Source organism: Bombina bombina, chromosome 3 (genome assembly GCF_027579735.1).
Source record: "Bombina bombina isolate aBomBom1 chromosome 3, aBomBom1.pri, whole genome shotgun sequence".
NCBI classification, from domain to species: domain Eukaryota; kingdom Metazoa; phylum Chordata; class Amphibia; order Anura; family Bombinatoridae; genus Bombina; species Bombina bombina.
The window spans coordinates 200621895-200641827 of NC_069501.1; positions in this window are offsets into that span (position 1 = coordinate 200621895).

Sequence of the window (19933 nt, forward strand, 5' to 3'; positions counted from 1 at the left end):
CATGATACACTACAGCTAATCATGTCAGACAGACATTAATAAATTGGCCCCTATGAATCTGCTTTCCAATGAGCTTCATTACTTTTTGCTGAGGTAAGCTCACAACTCACAAGAAATTTCTGGTTTCGCCCTGTTCTTAGATCATTAAAAAGTGCTTTGCCGGAATGGTTAAAGGTGCATTATGGATGTATGTCACACTTGGTATGTGCTATCTTTGGTCTGCATAATGTCAACTTTGAACAATTATATGTACTGTCAGAATTATACTTTATGTTTGTTATTTATGAATATCCTTAATAAAAGAATATTTAAAACCAAAAAAGAGCTTTGCCGATGTAAGGGTTGGCGGGATATTCTTTACCAGGCTGATGAATTTTAGATTATCAGAAAATTTGAGAGAATATACAGCAACTTTTAAAGGGACAGTATACACCAGAATTGTTATTGTTTAAAAAGATAGATACTGTAATCCCTTTATTACCTATTCCCCAGTTTTGCACAAAAACACTACTATATTAATACACTTTTTACCTCTGTTATTACCTTGTATATAAGACTCTGCAGACTGCCCCCTTATTTCAGTTCTTTTGTCAGACTTGCATTTTAGCCAATCAGTACTGACTCCTAGGTAACTACACGTGCATGAGCACAATGTTAGCTATATGGCACACAGGAACTAACGCCCTCTAATTGTGAAATGCATTCAGATAAGAGGCGACCTTCAAAGGCTAAGAAATTTGCATACAAGCCTTCTAGGTTTAGCTTTCAACTAAGGATAGGAGAAAAATGGGAGGAGCAATATATGGTAAAACTTTGTCTTTATCTTTATTCCATGTTGATTAAAAGCGTAGTACAGCAAAAACAAAAACCATGTCCGCAGGAACACAGCTTACGCATTTCGGCTTTGCGCCGTGCTCAAGACATGTTCCCCAAAACATGCTTTCCATTTAAAATGAGTGATTACATCCTATTGATTATTTACCAAATTACATTGATATGTATATGTATATCAATTGGCTTTAAAGCCACAGTACAGCTTTAATACAATCCTGCACATACACTGTCTATGATTAAATACATTATACATTGCTGCTGCTATATATTCTACATATTCAATTATGACCCAATAGGTTCGCTAATCATGGAAATAACTAGAGCACAACAAAACATTTTAATTTTGTATGAAGATCATTCAATAAATTGTTGTAACACTTTTACAATTCTTGTTACATAAAGTCATCATTATACTCTTTTTGGTGCTTCCAATAGTATTTAACATCCTACTTAGTATAAATGGAATAATCCTTCAGTGTATAAATGTTTTCCTTCCCCTACAGTTCAAACTTGTTTTACTATGTTCCCTTTAGCTCATTTTGCAAGAAGTACCATATGTGCAATACTCTGCACAGTTATGCTCTAGTGTTATTCACTTCTGGACAAGATATTAGAAAGCAAGTTATTTTCTAGATGTTTTATTGTCTCTATTAAAGGGACACTGAACCCAAATTTTAATCAACTTTCTAATTTACTCCTCTTATCATTTTTTCTTTGTTCTCTTGCTATCTTTATTTTACAAGCAGGAATGTAAATCTTAGCAGCCAGCCCATTTTAGGTTCAGCACCATGGATAGCGCTTGCTTATTGGAGGCTTACATTTACCTACCAATAAGCAAGCATAACCCAGGTTCTCAACCAAATATGGGCCAGCTCCAATGCATCACATTGCTGTTTTTTAAATAAAGATAGCAAGAGAATGAAGAAAAATTGATAATAGGAGTAAATTAGAAAGTTGCTTAAAATTGCATTCTCTATCTGAATCATGAAAGAAAGAAAAAAATGAGTTTAGTGTCCATTTAATGCACTGACGTCCCCCAAGAAAATTTCTAAAGAGAGATGCATTATTCAATTGAACCCCACTATGCTATGAATACACTGTAAATTATAAATTCAAAGGAGCAATGCCCTTGGGTCAGACATAGAAGAGTATGCTTATCATAATTCTAGTTCCAAAAGTTAATAAGGTCATATTCTGAATTAAGGCCTTTTGGTTGTCTGGTCTGTAGCTGGAATATCCAGAATACCTCCCTTTTGGCTAATAGCAGGTCCCTATCACCCCCTCTTTTTCCTACATTCACAGTTTCAATTATAGTCTATCCAAAACTAGAGTGATCCTTATTGTGAATTCTATTAAATAGCTGTACCAGAGGGGTGGTTAGAGTACCAGATTTTATATTAGTAAGGTGCTCACTGATACGTGAGCGCACCTGACCTCACTGTTCGTTAAACTAACATACTGTAGTTGGCAGATTGTACAGCCTGCTAAATATATGGCATATATAGATCTGCAATTCAAACAAGTTCAGTGATTATACGTTTGATTAGTAACATTGCTTTAAAAACCATCCCCAGATAGGAGGTTATCACATGCCTTGCATGTAAGATTGCTACATCTATATATGCCTTAAAATCTAAGCCACAAGCTTCCATCCTCCTTTTTCTTAGGCTTTAACTGTGTGGGTGTTAAACTATTCCCTATTATTGCACCTCTCCTAAATGAGCTAGTAACGTGCTGTTATAGGAGGCAGGTGAGGCAGTGCCTTACCTGTCCTATGTGTGTAATTACACCATTTAATACATTTTAATAATAAAAAAATAAAAAATAAAAAATTTTATAAAAATTTTTTTTTGTATGTATTGGTGACCCCCCCACTCCCCGCCACCTGCTCAGCTATCCTATTTTGATTACTTTTGCGTGTCCAAAAATTTATTCTCAAATACATACACATTGCGCAAGTAGGTAGAGACTGTGAGCCCTTCCGTTGCGCAATATGATTGTATTTGTTTGTATGGGCCGCTAGAGACTGCCACCCAGTGGCAAATAAGCTTTAATGTCTTCTCTTCGTGGCCCATACCGCTCCCAATAGAAGCTGGTATATAGCAGCCTTGAGTGCCCTGCCTGCCCCTCAGCCAATCAGTGGTCCCAGTCTCTGACAGTGAATGACTTCAGTCAGTGGGTGGGTGGGACTGGTGCAGCGGGCAGGAGATCAGACAGTGAGTGAAGAGATGAGAGATCTCTCGAGTCGACTGCAGCCAGGCCAGCCATGCACTCAGTGTCCTCACTCTAAGCAGAGTCTCAGTGATCAAGACAGTAGGAGCCGTACTCGAGGAGTAACTGTCTGGAGTAGCTTGCCTGAGTCAGTCAGTGAGCCAAAGACACATAGGACAATGGTGCTGGTAAGTATAGGATGAGACCAGATCCCTCACCTCCCTCCTTCTCTGAGTACCTGCCCCCCATTCATGGTATCGCCTTCCTTCTGATCTTCTCCTATTACTAAATATAAATAGCAAACACTTCCTTTTTATTGAGCCCTAACTGAAGTAAGTTGTGCCGGTTTTCAGTTTACGTTCAGTACAATAGTGGGGTGGGGGGAAGGTGAGCAGTAGCACTCAGGACAGACTGGGGGAAAAAACTGTGAGAAGTTGTAAAACATGCAGTGTTCCGTTTTGTGGCTCTTGACTTCCCTGAATTCTGAGGTCTGATTTTGTTTATGGCAGCACTTTGTCAAAATGCTGTCCCCTCCATTCTCTCCCCTTCTTCCTGCCCAAGTGCGGTTCTGTTAATCCTTCCGTTGAGTCAGCTCACTGTGTTAAGCCACAGGAGATCAGAGAGATAAAACAAAAGGTAAGAGGGGCAGAGGTCAGCAATAAATAAGGTTTTTTATTGTTAAGGGAACACAGGTTTTTTTGTGTGTGTTCACAGCAGGGTACAGCCTTTTAACCCCTTTGCTCCTTGATCAGAAGGGCTGTTTAATATGTGTGAATTCTCTGCTCAGGAGACTGTTAAGGTGTGTGACATAACAGGGGGGAAATCTTTCTATTCTTTTTCTCTACTGTTCCTTTTTGGGGGGTTTCTTCTTTCCTCCTCATTCATTTCTTCTTCACTATCTTACTCTCTACACACTTATCACACACTATCTCACCCTCTTTTATCTCCCACTTCCCCCTTCACTTTCTACTATATCTCTCCTCCTTCTCCCTCCTTCTCCTTTATTTCAATGTTTCTGTTTTTTAATGTGTAAGAAAACTATCACCATTATAGCATAAAATTGCTAGAAAAATGTTACTTTAAGTGAAGATACAGTGCCCTTTAAATCACTAGTGAGCTACAGCTGACAGCAATCTGGTGCAAGATAAATTATTTATAGGTCACCAGCATAGGTCTTTTAATGCAGTTTTTGTTGATTTAAATACAAGGTGTGAAATATGTATTACTGGATTAGTACATTGCATTAAAGGGATGTTGATATAAGAAATTCCCTCATAATTATGTGTTTACAAACTTTGTAATGTATTTTCATTATTTGATTTCCCTATTTTCCTTCAATTTTTCTGTGTTTCTTTTTTCTCAATTGGCCTAGAAATGCTGGATTGCAACACACTACACAGTGATTGATGGATCACTGCAGGAGCTCATGTATATCTGCCAATGCATTCCAGTATTTCTAGGGCAGTGGGAAAAAAAATAGGACAAATTACAGGTGTGTATGTTTATGTACTGTGTGTGTGTATGTACCTGTGTGTAAAGTGTATGTGTTTGTACTGTCTGTATGTGTGTACTGTCTTGGTGTGTGTGTACATGTGACAGTGTATCTGTGTACTGTGTGTGTACAAGTGTGTATATGTATTTGTGTGTGTGTATGTGTGTATATGTAACTGTGTGTGTACATGTGAGTGTCTGTATTGGTGTGTGTGTCTGTATCTGTGTTTGTGTAAAGTCTGTATGTTTACTGCCTCTGTGTGTGTTTGTGTATCTGTGTATATGTGTGTAATGTGTGTGTGTATATGTGTGTGTCTGTGTGTGTGTGTATGGATGTATGTATATGTTTCTGTGTGTGTGAATGTATATCTGTGTGTGTGGCATAGTGCATTGTACCATTTCTTTGAAGTGTTTTTTTTTGTTCTGGCTAGGGGCCCCGCTGTATCATTCTGCCTAGGGGCTCGCACTTGTTAGAGCCGGCTCTGAATGCAGACAACAATTCAGGTGGAGCAGTTGCATGCATGTGTGACTGTGCTGCGTGGGTGGGGTCTGGGGATTAAGTAGCTGTGCATAGGCTGCTGCTTGCTTTAGTCAGTCATTGACTATCAGTGTGCTTCTATTACCGTGCAGGCAGTCTTAGTTAGAGACTCCTCCTCCACATCAGTGTGCTTCTATTACCCTGCAGGCAGTCTTAGTTAGAGACTCCTCCTCCACCCCTAACCCAACTGCCTGAGGAGCAGTCAGAGACTGGAGTGTTGCACTGACTTGTGCTTTGTCTGCAGCAAGTCAGTTCAAGTAAGTGGAGATTTGTGGGTTTTTTTAGATATATATATATATGACTGTCATAATCAAGATGGTGTTATACACAAGGGAAGTTCTTTCATATATCATATATAAAAGAACTTCACTTGTGTATAATGGCATTATGATTATGGAAAGGTGTTGTCACTTTGTTCTGTGACTGGGAATTGGGAAGGTATCTTGTGTGGTGATTATTTGAATACTTTTTCTATGCAAAAAGGTGTTGACACTTTACAGTACAGTGTCAATATAAGTGTACAACTTCCTAATATGCTAAATAAGAGTGCTGGGGCAGACCCATAGGTCTGTAACAGCTGTGTCATCAATTTTTACATTTAAGGGTTCTTTCATGATTTAGAGCATACAATTTTTTTAAAAAAAAGTTACTAATGCTAACAGTCATTGTGCAACTAGCCAATTTCATGGTAAATTTAAGCTAACTCTTATTGGATCCATACATGTGTTTCTGGGGCGTATTATAGCCAGTGCCTCACCAGCTTCTAACGTCACCGCACGTCACTGATTTACATACTGTACCTGTTGTATGGTACTGGCTAAAGCATCATCTGCAGCTAACAAGCTGAAATGCTTCTGCACAATACCACAAATTTGATGGTACTGTAGTTGGTAACAAAGGATGCTCCTTTCTTGTCATAGGAGGATTTTTTACATTTGTTAGTTAGTTAAGCCTGTCTTTTACTGACTTTTACCTCACTTCTGGATAATGTTTTCCTTATATCCTCTATCTCTCAGACGTATCTCCAATTGGTTCGCATGTGCCTCATATTGACTTTGTTTGGTACAATTTCTTTTCAGTCTGGTGAACTGTCCTTTCGCCACTGAATGAAAAACTTGTTTAGTATGACTGCTCCTGGCATGGAGAAGAGTATTGCCCATAATAGGTTTCCTAAAAATCTCTGTTACAACCCCTTTCCAGGGTGCGCCCTTCAGAGCAAGATCCAGGAAAGTGATGCTTTCTTTATTATACTCAAACATAAATTCAAGTCCAAAATCATTGGAATTCAGGGAGGTAGTGTTAGGTTTTATTAAAGGGGAATTGGGTGGGTTTTAGAGAAGGGTTGGGTGTGCAGGTGGTGGGTTTTAATGTTGTGGGGGGTTGTATTTTTTTTTTACAGGTAAAAGAGCTGATTACTTTGGGGCAAGGGCTATTTGTAATTTAGTATAGGGTAGGGCTTTTTTTTTATTTTGGGGGGCTTTTTTATTTTATTAGGGGGATTAGATTAGGTGTAATTAGTTGAATAAAATTGTAATTATTTTATTATTTTCTGTAATTTAGTGGGGATTTTTTTCGTACTTTAGTTTATTTAATTTAATTGTAATTAATTATAGTTTATTTAGTTAATTTATTTAATGATAGTGTAGTGTTAGGTGTAATTGTAACATAGGTTAGGTTTTATTTTACAGGTAAATTTGTACTTATTTTAGCTAGGTAATTATTAAATAGTTAATAACTATTTAATAACTATTCTATCTAGTTAAAATAAATACAAAGTTGCCTGTAAAATAAAAATAAACCCTAAGCTAGATACAATGTAACTATTAGTTATATTGTAGCTAGGTAAGGGTTGATTTTATCGGTAAGTATTTAGTTTTAAATAGGAATAATTTAGTTAATTGTAGTAATTTTATTTAGATTATTTTAAATTATATTTAAGTTAGGAGGGTGTTAGGGTTAGACTTAGGTTTAGGGGTTAATACATTTAATATAGTTGGGGCGACATTGGGGGCGGCAGATTAGGGGTTAATAAATGTAGGTAGGTGTCGGCAGATTAGGGGTTAATAAAATTTAACTAACGTTTGCGAGGCGGGAGTGTGGCGGTTTAGGGGTTAATATATTTATTGAAGTGGGGGTGATGTCCGGTCAGCAGATTAGGGGTTAAAAAATGTCTTTAAGTGTTTGCGATGTGGGGGGGCTCGGTTTAGGGGTTAATTGGATTGTTAATGGCTGTTAGTGTACTTTTTAGCACTTTAGTTAAGAGTTTTAAATGCGGTAGGAATCTTGACAGGAGAGGGTCTACCGCTCATTTTTCCAAGACTCGTAATACCGGCGTTAGGAAAATCCCATTAAAAAGATAGGATACGCAATTTATGTAAGTGGATTTGCAGTATGCTCGAGTCGCGGAAACAAAGGAAAGCGGTACACCTGTACCTGCCAGACTCGTAATACCAGCAGGCATTAAAAAGCAGCGTTGGGACCTCTCAACGCTGCTTTTTAACCCTAACGCAAGACTCGTAATCTAGGCGAATGTTTTTTATGTAAACAGTTTTGAAAAATTTATATCAACTTTAACTTTAAAATGCTACTCACAATCAATTATAACACAAAATAATTTAACTTAACATTTGTCCACTTTAAAAAAGGTTTTATTTCAACAGATATAGGACTAGATTACAAATGGAGAGGTTTATATCAATCCAACTTGAGCGTAAACTTCACTAAAAGTGAGTATATATATATATATATATATATATATATATATATATATATATATATATATATATATATATATATATATACAGGGAGTGCAGAATTATTAGGCAAATGAGTATTTTGACCACATCATCCTCTTTATGCATGTTGTCTTACTCCAAGCTGTATAGGCTCGAAAGCCTACTACCAATTAAGCATATTAGGTGATATGCATCTCTGTAATGAGAAGGGGTGTGGTCTAATGACATCAACACCCTATATCAGGTGTGCATAATTATTAGGCAACTTCCTTTCCTTTGACAAAATGGGTCAAAAGAAGGACTTGACAGGCTCAGAAAAGTCAAAAATAGTGAGATATCTTGCAGAGGGATGCAGCACTCTTAAAATTGCAAAGCTTCTGAAGCGTGATCATCGAACAATCAAGCGTTTCATTCAAAATAGTCAACAGGGTCACAAGAAGCGTGTGGAAAAACCAAGGCGCAAAATAACTGCCCATGAACTGAGAAAAGTCAAGCGTGCAGCTGCCAAGATGCCACTTGCCACCAGTTTGGCCATATTTCAGAGCTGCAACATCACTGGAGTGCCCAAAAGCACAAGGTGTGCAATACTCAGAGACATGGCCAAGGTAAGAAAGGCTGAAAGACGACCACCACTGAACAAGACACACAAGCTGAAATGTCAAGACTGGGCCAAGAAATATCTCAAGACTGATTTTTCTAAGGTTTTATGGACTGATGAAATGAGAGTGAGTCTTGATGCGCCAGATGGATGGGCCCGTGGCTGGATTGGTAAAGGGCAGAGAGCTCCAGTCCGACTCAGACGCCAGCAAGGTGGAGGTGGAGTACTGGTTTGGGCTGGTATCATCAAAGATGAGCTTGTGGGGCCTTTTCGGGTTGAGGATGGAGTCAAGCTCAACTCCCAGTCCTACTGCCAGTTTCTGGAAGACACCTTCTTCAAGCAGTGGTACAGGAAGAAGTCTGCATCCTTCAAGAAAAACATGATTTTCATGCAGGACAATGCTCCATCAGACGTGTCCAAGTACTCCACAGCGTGGCTGGCAAGAAAGGGTATAAAAGAAGAAAATCTAATGACATGGCCTCCTTGTTCACCTGATCTGAACCCCATTGAGAACCTGTGGTCCATCATCAAATGTGAGATTTACAAGGAGGGAAAACAGTACACCTCTCTGAACAGTGTCTGGGAGGCTGTGGTTGCTGCTGCACGCAATGTTGATGGTGAACAGATCAAAACACTGACAGAAACCATGGATGGCAGGCTTTTGAGTGTCCTTGCAAAGAAAGGTGGCTATATTGGTCACTGATTTGTTTTTGTTTTGTTTTTGAATGTCAGAAATGTATATTTGTGAATGTTGAGATGTTATATTAGTTTCACTGGTAAAAATAAATAATTGAAATGGGTATATATTTGTTTTTTGTTAAGTTGCCTAATAATTATGCACAGTAATAGTCACCTGCACACACAGATATCCCCCTAAAATAGCTATAACTAAAAACCAACTAAAAACTACTTCCAAAAATATTCAGCTTTGATATTAATGAGTTTTTTGTGTTCATTGAGAACATGGTTGTTGTTCAATAATAAAATGAATCCTCAAAAATACAACTTGCCTAATAATTCTGCACTCCCTGTATATATATATATATATATATATATATATATATATAAAAATACCGTTCACAATACAGTGTTACCCTCCTTGGGACATCTGCCTGGGTGCAAACATGCAATGGATACTCCTGGAAAAACGGATGCACTCTCAGGTCTTTTTAGTGAAGAAAAAAATCTTTAATTGTAACGTTTTCAGGGACTTCTTCCCCGTCATCAGCATAAATTGTGTGTCAAACAAACAAGCATTTAAACCAAAACATGTGATTAATCAATTTACAATACCTGCGTTGAAATCAGTGAGCTAGGCGCCTAAACAGTGCTATTGGAACGCATTTCCTGCGTTCCACTGTGTGCATACCTGAAGTACCTGCACTTCCTGTGTTTCCGGCAATGAATTCAAAGCTTAAAATAATAAAAAGTACACAAATGTGTTTCAATGCAAAATCGGTGTGCATCACTTATCCCAAAAATAACTAAAATGTACCATTCCTGGTTGTGATATTATTGTGCTCAATTGTGATCACAGTAACTACGTGAATGTTATTTTTCTCTGTTATTGTGCAACAAAATAAAATAAAATAAATATGTCATTCTGTTTGTCTTTTTTGCCTCCGATATTTATAACTTTCTATTTGCTGGCTTTTGGACTTGCCTTAAATATATCACCAATGCCCCTGGAGGTTCTGTACTTAGTTATCGCGCCGGGCGTCTGATTTGTATTGCTAGGTTGCTATGGTAGCCAATGGCTGCCAGATCTACTTGGCGCTCTGATCTGCGGTCTACATAATCGTGTACAATACACGGACCGCTTTGCTAGTAAGATGGTATTCCCTAGTTAGACATGTAGTAGATGGTCTAGATGTAGTGGCTACCATGTGTATACATATACTGCTTGCATAAATTACTACAAGCTACTTGGGCATCAGAACTACAGTCACGGCTGAAATAGAGAGGGGCTTATAAAATTGAAGAAAGTTAAATAAATACACAAAGAAAAAATAAATAAAGAATACAAAAAAAGAATACAAAAAAATACACAAAGAATTATTAAATAGTTCAAAACCTAAAGCAATGTTACTTATATCTGTCGTGTACACTACAGGTGTACAACATAGTATGGTGGACTAAATGCAATGTCCGCAATAGTTGTGGTGTTGGCACTTGTTACTGTCTCTGTACTTGCTGCTGTCTATGGTGGTCAGTTAGCATGCTGTACCAGCATAAAACCGCACATATGAAGTTCACATATGGAGTTGACCCCAGTCTTTAGTGGTATTATCTGTATATCCATCCATGTTGGCTCTTGAAGAGGCCCCTGTTGGGGTTTCATGTCTTCTTGGTTTAGCCTTTTCTGTGTATTCCCAATTTTTTACTTATTGGTCACTCTTGTCCGTTCATCATATTAATGAGGTGTTTAACTTCATTGCATTCCACTGTTTTTTCTCTCCTTGTTCGGGTATAGGTATATATGACTATGGGGCTACTTATTTAAAAGAATAGAGACAACAGAGCTTTTTTGATTATGTTTATGGGTAACTGGCCACTCAGAGGCTGTGACCCACAAGATGAAGGGGATCACTTCCGTGACTCCCTCCACTATAAATGTGCTATGTATGTTAGATGATCTACCCCAAGAGGGGCCTGATACCTAGCATAGAGCTACAAAGGTTCCCGCAGCCTCCAGCCGTACCCTAGTGTGTTGCTCCCCTCTATATAAGTGCCTTAAAGTCTGGAGGAGAATTTAGACCTCCTGGGGCTATAGTGCCCAACCTATATATGCATTCTGCTTCTCGCCTCAAGAGGGCTTTGTTGCGATCTCCTCCCCTGTCCAGAGGGGGAATGTGATCAATCAGAATGTACCTTATGGTGGATACTTGGTGTGCCATCCGTGCACAGTGTCTGGCTACTGGTTGGTCGGATTCTCCCTGGGACAACGCTACTCGTATGGCTCTTCTATGGTTCGCCATCCTTTCACGTAGTGTACCACTCGTTTTTCCGACATAGAAGCGTGCACATGGGCAAAACAAGAGGTATACCACAAATGGGGTGTTACAAGACATAGAGTGTTTGATGGTATATATTTTATTTGTATGTGGGTGGTGGAAGTTCTTAGTAGCTACCAGGCCATTGCATGTGGTGCAACCCAGGCATTTATATGAGCCTTTAATACAGGGAGTGCAGAATTATTAGGCAAATGAGTATTTTGACCACATCATCCTCTTTATGCATGTTGTCTTACTCCAAGCTGTATAGGCTCGAAAGCCTACTACCAATTAAGCATATTAGGTGATGTGCATCTCTGTAATGAGAAGGGGTGTAGTCTAATGACATCAACACCCTATATCAGGTGTGCATAATTATTAGGCAACTTCCTTTCCTTTGGCAAAATGGGTCAAAAGAAGGACTTGACAGGCTCAGAAAAGTCAAAAATAGTGAGATATCTTGCAGAGGGATGCAGCACTCTTAAAATTGCAAAGCTTCTGAAGCGTGATTATCGAACAATCAAGCGTTTCATTCAAAATAGTCAACAGGGTCGCAAGAAGCATGTGGAAAAACCAAGGCGCAAAATAACTGCCCATGAACTGAGAAAAGTCAAGCGTGCAGCTGCCAAGATGCCACTTGCCACCAGTTTGGCCATATTTCAGAGCTGCAACATCACTGGAGTGCCCAAAAGCAGAAGGTGTGCAATACTCAGAGACATGACCAAGGTAAGAAAGGCTGAAAGACGACCACCACTGAACAAGACACACAAGCTGAAACGTCAAGACTGGGCCAAGAAATATCTCAAGACTGATTTTTCTAAGGTTTTATGGACTGATGAAATGAGAGTGAGTCTTGATGGGCCAGATGGATGGGCCCGTGGCTGGATTGGTAAAGGGCAGAGAGCTCCAGTCCGACTCAGATGCCAGCAAGGTGCAGGTGGAGTACTGGTTTGGGCTGGTATCATCAAAGATGAGCTTGTGGGGCCTTTTCGGGTTGAGGATGGAGTCAAGCTCAACTCCCAGTCCTACTGCCAGTTTCTGGAAGACACCTTCTTCAAGCAGTGGTACAGGAAGAAGTCTGCATCCTTCAAGAAAAACATGATTTTCATGCAGGACAATGCTCCATCACACGCGTCCAAGTACTCCACAGCATGGCTGGCAAGAAAGGGTATAAAAGAAGAAAATCTAATGACATGGCCTCCTTGTTCACCTGATCTGAACCCCATTAAGAACCTTTGGTCCATCATCAAATGTGAGATTTACAAGGAGGGAAAACAGTACACCTCTCTGAACAGTGTCTGGGAGGCTGTGGTTGCTGCTGCACGCAATGTTGATGGTGAACAGATCAAAACACTGACAGAATCCATGGATGGCAGGCTTTTGAGTGTCCTTGCAAAGAAAGGTGGCTATATTGGTCACTGATTTGTTTTTGTTTTGTTTTTGAATGTCAGAAATGTATATTTGTGAATGTTGAGATGTTATATTGGTTTCACTGGTAAAAATAAATAATTGAAATGGGTATATATTTGTTTTTTGTTAAGTTGCCTAATAATTATGCACAGTAATAGTCACCTGCACACACAGATATCCCCCTAAAATAGCTAAAACTAAAAACAAACTAAAAACTACTTCCAAAAATATTCAGCTTTGATATTAATGAGTATTTTTGGGTTCATTGAGAACATGGTTGTTGTTCAATAATAAAATTAATCCTCAAAAATACAACTTGCCTAATAATTCTGCACTCCCTGTATTGATACCAGCTGTTTGTGTATAATTCTGTTTTGTGTCTGCCCGTAACAGAACATCTCTGAGGTTGGTGCCCCTTCGATAGGCTATCATGGGTGTGAGGTTTTGCATGAATGTAAGTCTGTAGTCTGTTTCAACCACTGGCCAGTGCTCTTTTAGTATCCTGCCAGCATCTGTGGTGCTGGGTGAGAAGGTTGTTGTCATGATCAATCTGTTGTCTTTCTCTGTTGGCTTCTCTTTGTGAATGAGGCTGTGCTGTGTGTAAGGTAGGATTTCCTTCAACGTGTTATCCACTACCTGTTTCTTATAGCCTCTCTGTAGGAACTTGTCCCTCATATACTGCAGTTGTGAGACCCCTGTTGCTGTGTTAGAGTTGTTACGCACAACCCTAGTCATCTGGGACTTAATGATGCCTTTCAATAAAGCTGGTGGATGGCAGCTAGTGGCATTAAGGATAGAATTTCTGTCAGTGGGTTTACTGTAAAGCGTGGTTCCTAGCGAATTCCCTTGTATAAAAATACTAAGGTCAAGAAATTGTATTTCTGTATCATGGTGTGTCATTTTAAACCTCACTGGGGTGGGGGTATTGTTCCAGTATTCAAACCAGTCCAGTAGTTTCTGTCGCCCCCCTCTCCAGATCATAAACACATCATCGATGTATCTTACATAAAATACTATCGAGGATGTATCTGTATTCCACAGGATTTTCGAATTCAGACATATAGATATTGGCATATGATGGGGCCATATTAGACCCCATCGCCATGCCTGTGAGTTGTAAGTAAAACAATTTCTCAAAACGCAAATAATTCCTGGTAAGACAGAATTCCATAAGTGTCATTAAGAAGTCAATGGGTGGTCTCTCATACTGCTCACTGTCAATGAGGTGTCCTATGGTAGCCTTCAAACCAGTGTCATGAGGGATAATGGTGTAGAGACTGTTGACATCCAGGGTTACCAGGATGTCACCAGTCTCCACCGCCACATCCCCCATCTTCCTGATCAGATCACTGGTATCAGATATATAGGATCTGATTTTCTTAACAATGGGTTGGAGGAGGATGTCAATGACCTGTGCCACTGGTTGTGTAAGTGACTGTATTGCTGACACTATTGGGCGCCCAGGTGGGCGTTCCAGTGTTTTGTGTAATTTGGGAGTTGTGTATAGGATAGGAATCCTAGGATATGTGGTAATGCATTACTCGTAGAGTTGTTCAGTGAGGTGTCCTTGTTCGAAACCTAATTTCAGGATTCCATCTAATTCTTTTTTTAATTTACCAGTGCGATCATTGTGTAACACTTTATAGGTGTTATTGTCAGCTAACTGTGTTAAGATGTCTTCTCTATAATCATCATAGTTCATAAGAACTATAGCCCCTCCTTTATCGGCCGGGCGGATGATTAAAGCATGTTCATCTTGTAGAGACTTAATTGCTGTCCTCTCTATCTGTGTGAGGTTGTGTTTCCATAGTTTATTAGTTCTTTGGTGTTCCATGTCCTGTGTGATTAGTCTCCTATAGGTCTTGGTGCTAGCACTGCTATTTTGGGGTTCAAAGGTGCTAGGGATCTTACATTTTTGTATTGGACTTAGAGGTTCTAATATTTGTGGGGTATGTTGAAAATATTCCTTTATTTTCAAGGTGCGGTTTAATTTGTACAAATCTAGTTTGAGGTCTATCTCTGCCATATTGTGGCTTGGTACAAAAGATAAACCTTTGTTGAGAATTGTGCGTTCTGCCATTGTGCGTTCTGCCAAGGACATGTTTACTCAGATTAACTATTATATCCTCCGCCTGTTGCGGCGTGTGTATATTGTCCGTATATTGTACACGATTATGTAGACCGCAGATCAGAGCGCCAAGTAGATCCGGCAGCCATTGGCTACCATAGCAACCTAGCAATACAAATCAGACGCCCGGCGCGATAACTAAGTACAGAACCTTCAGGGGCATTGGTGATATATTTAAGGCAAGTCTAAAAGCCAGCAAACAGAAAGTTATAAATATCGGAGGCAAAAAAGACAAACAGAATGACATATTTATTTTATTTTATTTTGTTGCACAATAACAGAGAAAAATAACATTTACGTAGTTACTGTGATCACAATTGAGCACAATAATATCACAACCAGGAATGGTACATTTTAGTTATTTTTGGGATAAGTGATGCACACCGATTTTGTATTGAAACACATTTGTGTACTTATTATTATTTTAAGCTTTGAATTCAGTGCCGGAAACACAGGAAGTGCAGGTACTTCCGGCATGCACGCAGTGGAACGCAGGAGATGCGTTCCAATAGCACTGTTTAGGCGCCTAGCTCACTGATTTCAACACAGGTATTGTAAATTGATTAATCACATGTTTTGGTTTAAATGCTTGTTTGTGATAACAAATACCATAATATCACAAGAACGAAAAAATGTGAAATAAATGTGATAAAGTTGTGAACAAAAAGTGATCATAAAGTATACTTTTGTGTGAAACCTAAATACTTATAAAAGTTCATATAAGGATATGTGTGTTCTTCCAAAATCTTCACGCTTCTATTTTCCTTTTGATCCTCATATGAAAAGAAAGAAGAAATGCCACATAGCGTAACTCTGTAACCTTTTCAATGCAGAATGTGTATGTACAAATGGTTACTCACATGAGATGGAGCTATAGCCAAGCTCAGGTTTATGCGCACACCCAATGTTATACTGTTGGGTAAACAGTTGCTTGAACAGGATTTTGAATAAAAAAGATTTATTTAAAATATAAATATAAAAAGCGCCACAAGAGCTGCAAAGACCACCAAATACAATAGGATCGGCAATACAATCAAGTAATTGCTCACGTTGAGCTTATACACAATACCAGAGACCGTGGTAAGGAGTGCAGAAATTTAACCACACAACCTCCCCCTTAAGAGTCCAGTATATGTTGCTCTCCTTACTGGTGTGCAGATTCTTGGAAGGACGCCAAAGAACAAAGAACAATGTATCCGACGTACGTTTCGCAAAAGAGCTTTTTCAAGGAATGGTGTGCGCATGTCTGAAAACCTTATTTGAATACTTCTGGTTCGTTAAGCCGGATGTCCGGTGTTTAGTCCTCCATTTTGGAAGTGGGCATAATCTGTTATTTGTAGTCCATGATTATTCTTCCTTAGACTGAAGATATTTCAACAAAAAAACTCTAGACAATATATATATATATGTTAAGGACAATATTGGTTTACGCAAATCTTCATTTAAAAGCGTCCTACACCTAATTTGTTAAAACAATATTTGCTAACGTGTCTACTATATAACATATCGGTTAATGCCATTTGCGGATTATTGTGTAACAAGTTAGTTCAAGTCATACTTGTCCCTCACTGATATTCTAATATTCCTTATCTATAACAAGTATATACATACTTATATTAATCAAAACAAGGTCCTCTGTTTTGAAAGGTATCATCACAATATGTATATATAAATAAATAATCTTCTACACATAATATTATTTGATGACATTCTCAGGCTCAAATGAACGTTATAAATTATGATATCAGACACAGATATTTGTTATGATATCAATGATTCTTTATATTTTGTGATTATTACAAATCTGCCTTCAAATGGATAAATAAAGGTATTCTAAGTTAATGAGAGGATTTCTCAAGGATGGAAAATGAGTTGTATCTTTATAAGAAATGATGTAACTCAAAGTCCTTGTTACGGCCTTTCAGTATGAAACTGTCCATAATGTGGATCCATTTCATCTCAAGACGACCCAATTGATTCTGTACATCACCTCCTCTCCAACTACATTCTATCTTCCTGATACCAAGAAAATCAAGATCTTCTATTCTCCTATTATGTTTTCTGTCAAAATGTGCCGATAGTGAATGTTTTTGAAAGCCTTTTTCTATATTATAAATATGCTCATTTAGTCTGGTTTTGAGAAGCCTAGAAGTGCGGCCAATGTAGATTAAATTACACGTACACCGTAATAAGTATATTACGTTCTTGCTATTACATGTGATGAACTGGTTAATGTCATAAGTTTTATTGCCATCAGCAGAGTGAAATGTGTTGCATACTCTCGGTCCCTTTCTCATTTTCTTGCAGGCATTACAAAACTGGCACTTTCTGAAACCTGCTTGGGGAGAGGATAACCAGTTGTTATTTAAACTCATTTTCTCCACCTTTGTTATATTGTGTGAGAGTTGTAATTTTAAATTAGGTACCTTTTTAAAAATTATATTTGGTCTGTCATCTATGACTTCCATTAAACTTGGGTCTCTGAATAGAATACCCCAGTGTTTCTGTATAATATCTCTGACTTCGTTACTTTGAGTGCTGTGTTGTAGAATAAGTCTACTTGCTGTTTTAGTGTTATCCATTATCGGTATCCCCTTATTTTTATGTTTGTACTGTAATAACTCGTTCCTATCTAATTTCGCAACTTCCTCTATTTTTTCTTCTAAGAAGGCATTAGGATAGTTTTTTTCTTTGAATCTATCTTTTAGTATTTTAGCTTGGGTTTGGAAAACGGTCTCATCCCTACAGTTGCGTCTTAGACGAACAAATTGCCCCTTTGGTATATTTTTTAACCAATGTTTTTGGTGACAACTATTAAGACTAATATAGTTGTTCACATCAATACTCTTGAAAAAGTTTTTTGTTTTTAGCATATTGTCTTCTATATAAATTTCTAAATCGAGAAATTCTACCCTAGTACTACTATGGGTCCATGTTAGTGCTATGTTAAACTCATTGTTTACCAGATATTTTTTTAAATTCGTCCAATTGACACTCAGTTCCTGACCAAATCAGGAACAGGTCGTCTATGTAACGACGATAGGACACCAGATATTGCGCCCAGGGGGAATTATAGATTAAATGCTTGTTTGTTTGACACACAATTTATGCTGATGACGGGGAAGAAGTCCCTGAAAACGTTACATTAAAGATTTTTTTCTTCACTAAAAAGACCTGAGAGTGCATCCGTTTTTCCAGGAGTATATATATATATTTAAAATAATTTTTAATAATCATTATTAATAACTTTTAATATTTTATATTTAATATTTCAATAACGTTCCTTAAGATATCCAATTCTTCATATGCTATAACCCAACACACACATATAGTTTACATTCCTATGTTCTTCAAATTACTTTTTATTATTAAATATATATATATATATATATATATATATATATCTGTTATGCTAATGTGAAATATCTATATCAATATATATATTTGGTAACACTACAACATTTACTTAAAAGTAACTAATAAACTTAGTAAAAAACAATAAAACAGAGAACTTGTTTTTTTTAACTATTAACTTAAAGGGACATGAAACCCAAATTTTTTCTTTCATGATTTAGAAAGAGCATGCAATTTTAAACAACTTTCTAATTTACTTCTATTATCTAATTTTTTGTATTCTCTTAATATTCTTTGCTGAAAAGCATATCTAGATAGGCTCAGTAGCTGCTGATTGGTTGCAGCACATAGAAGCTTCATGTGATTGGCTCACCCATGTGATTGGCTCACCCATGTGCATTGCTTTTTCTTCAATTAAGGATATCTAAAAAATGAAGCAAAATAAATTAAAGAAGTACATTGGATTGTTGTTTAAATTTGTATTATCTATCTGAATCATGAAAGAATTTTTTTGGGTTTAGTGTCCCTTTAAGTACTGAAAACAATATCCATTTACGAAACAATGGGGCTGAATAATCAAGCTGCGAATGCAGAAGTTCCCTTGCAAGCTGTCATAAGTTAAAGGGACACTAAAAATAAAATTTTCAAATTTACTCCTATTATCACATTTTCTTTGTTCTCTTGCTATCTTTATTTGAAAAAGAAGGCATCTAAGCTAAGGAGCCAGCAAATTTTTGGTTCAGGACCATGGACAGTACTTTTTTTATTGGTGCTGTCCAATCAGCAAGGACAACTCAGTTTGTTCACCAAAAATGGGCCGGCATATAAACTTACATTCTTGCTTTTCAAATAAACATACTAAGAGAATGAAGAAAATTTGATAATAGGAGTAAATTAGAAAGTTACTTAAAATTGCATGCTCTATCTGAATCACTAAAGAAAAAATTTGGGTTCAGTGTTCCTTTAGGAAGCAGTGGTCTTAAGACCGCTGCTCCTTAACTTATCTGCCACCTCTGAGGTGGCGGACAACAATTATCCCGTTTAGATACGATCAGGATGATTGACACCCCCTGCGAGTGGCCGATTGGCTGCGAATCTGCAGGGGGCGGCATTGCACAAGCATTTCACTAGAAATGTTTGTGGAATGTTAAATGCAGACAGCGTATACTGTCTGCATTTAGTGATGTCGGGCGGACATGATCTGCTACAGCAGATCATGTCCGCCTGACACTTGATAAATCGTCCCCAATAAGTTCAAATTAAACCAGTCAACCAGAAGCCGTTAGTAGCAATGCAACAGAGAAGAACTTGTAAAAACAGAGAACTTGTTTTTTTAACTATTAACAGTACTACTAAACTGTAGCAAAAAAATCCCTTTAAGAGAAGACACTAGCAGCCTCTAGAACTTTTTAAACTTAAAGGGATATGAAACCATTTTTTTTTCCATTCATAATTCAGACAGAGCATGCAATTTTAAACAACTTTCTAATTTATTTCTATTATCAATTTTCTTCATCCTCTTGGCATCTTTTGTTGAAAAGCAGGAACATATGCTTAGGAGACGGCCCATTTCTGGAGCACTTTATGGCAGCAGGTTTGCAAGGATGTTATCCCTCTGTCTGAATATATATATTTATGTAT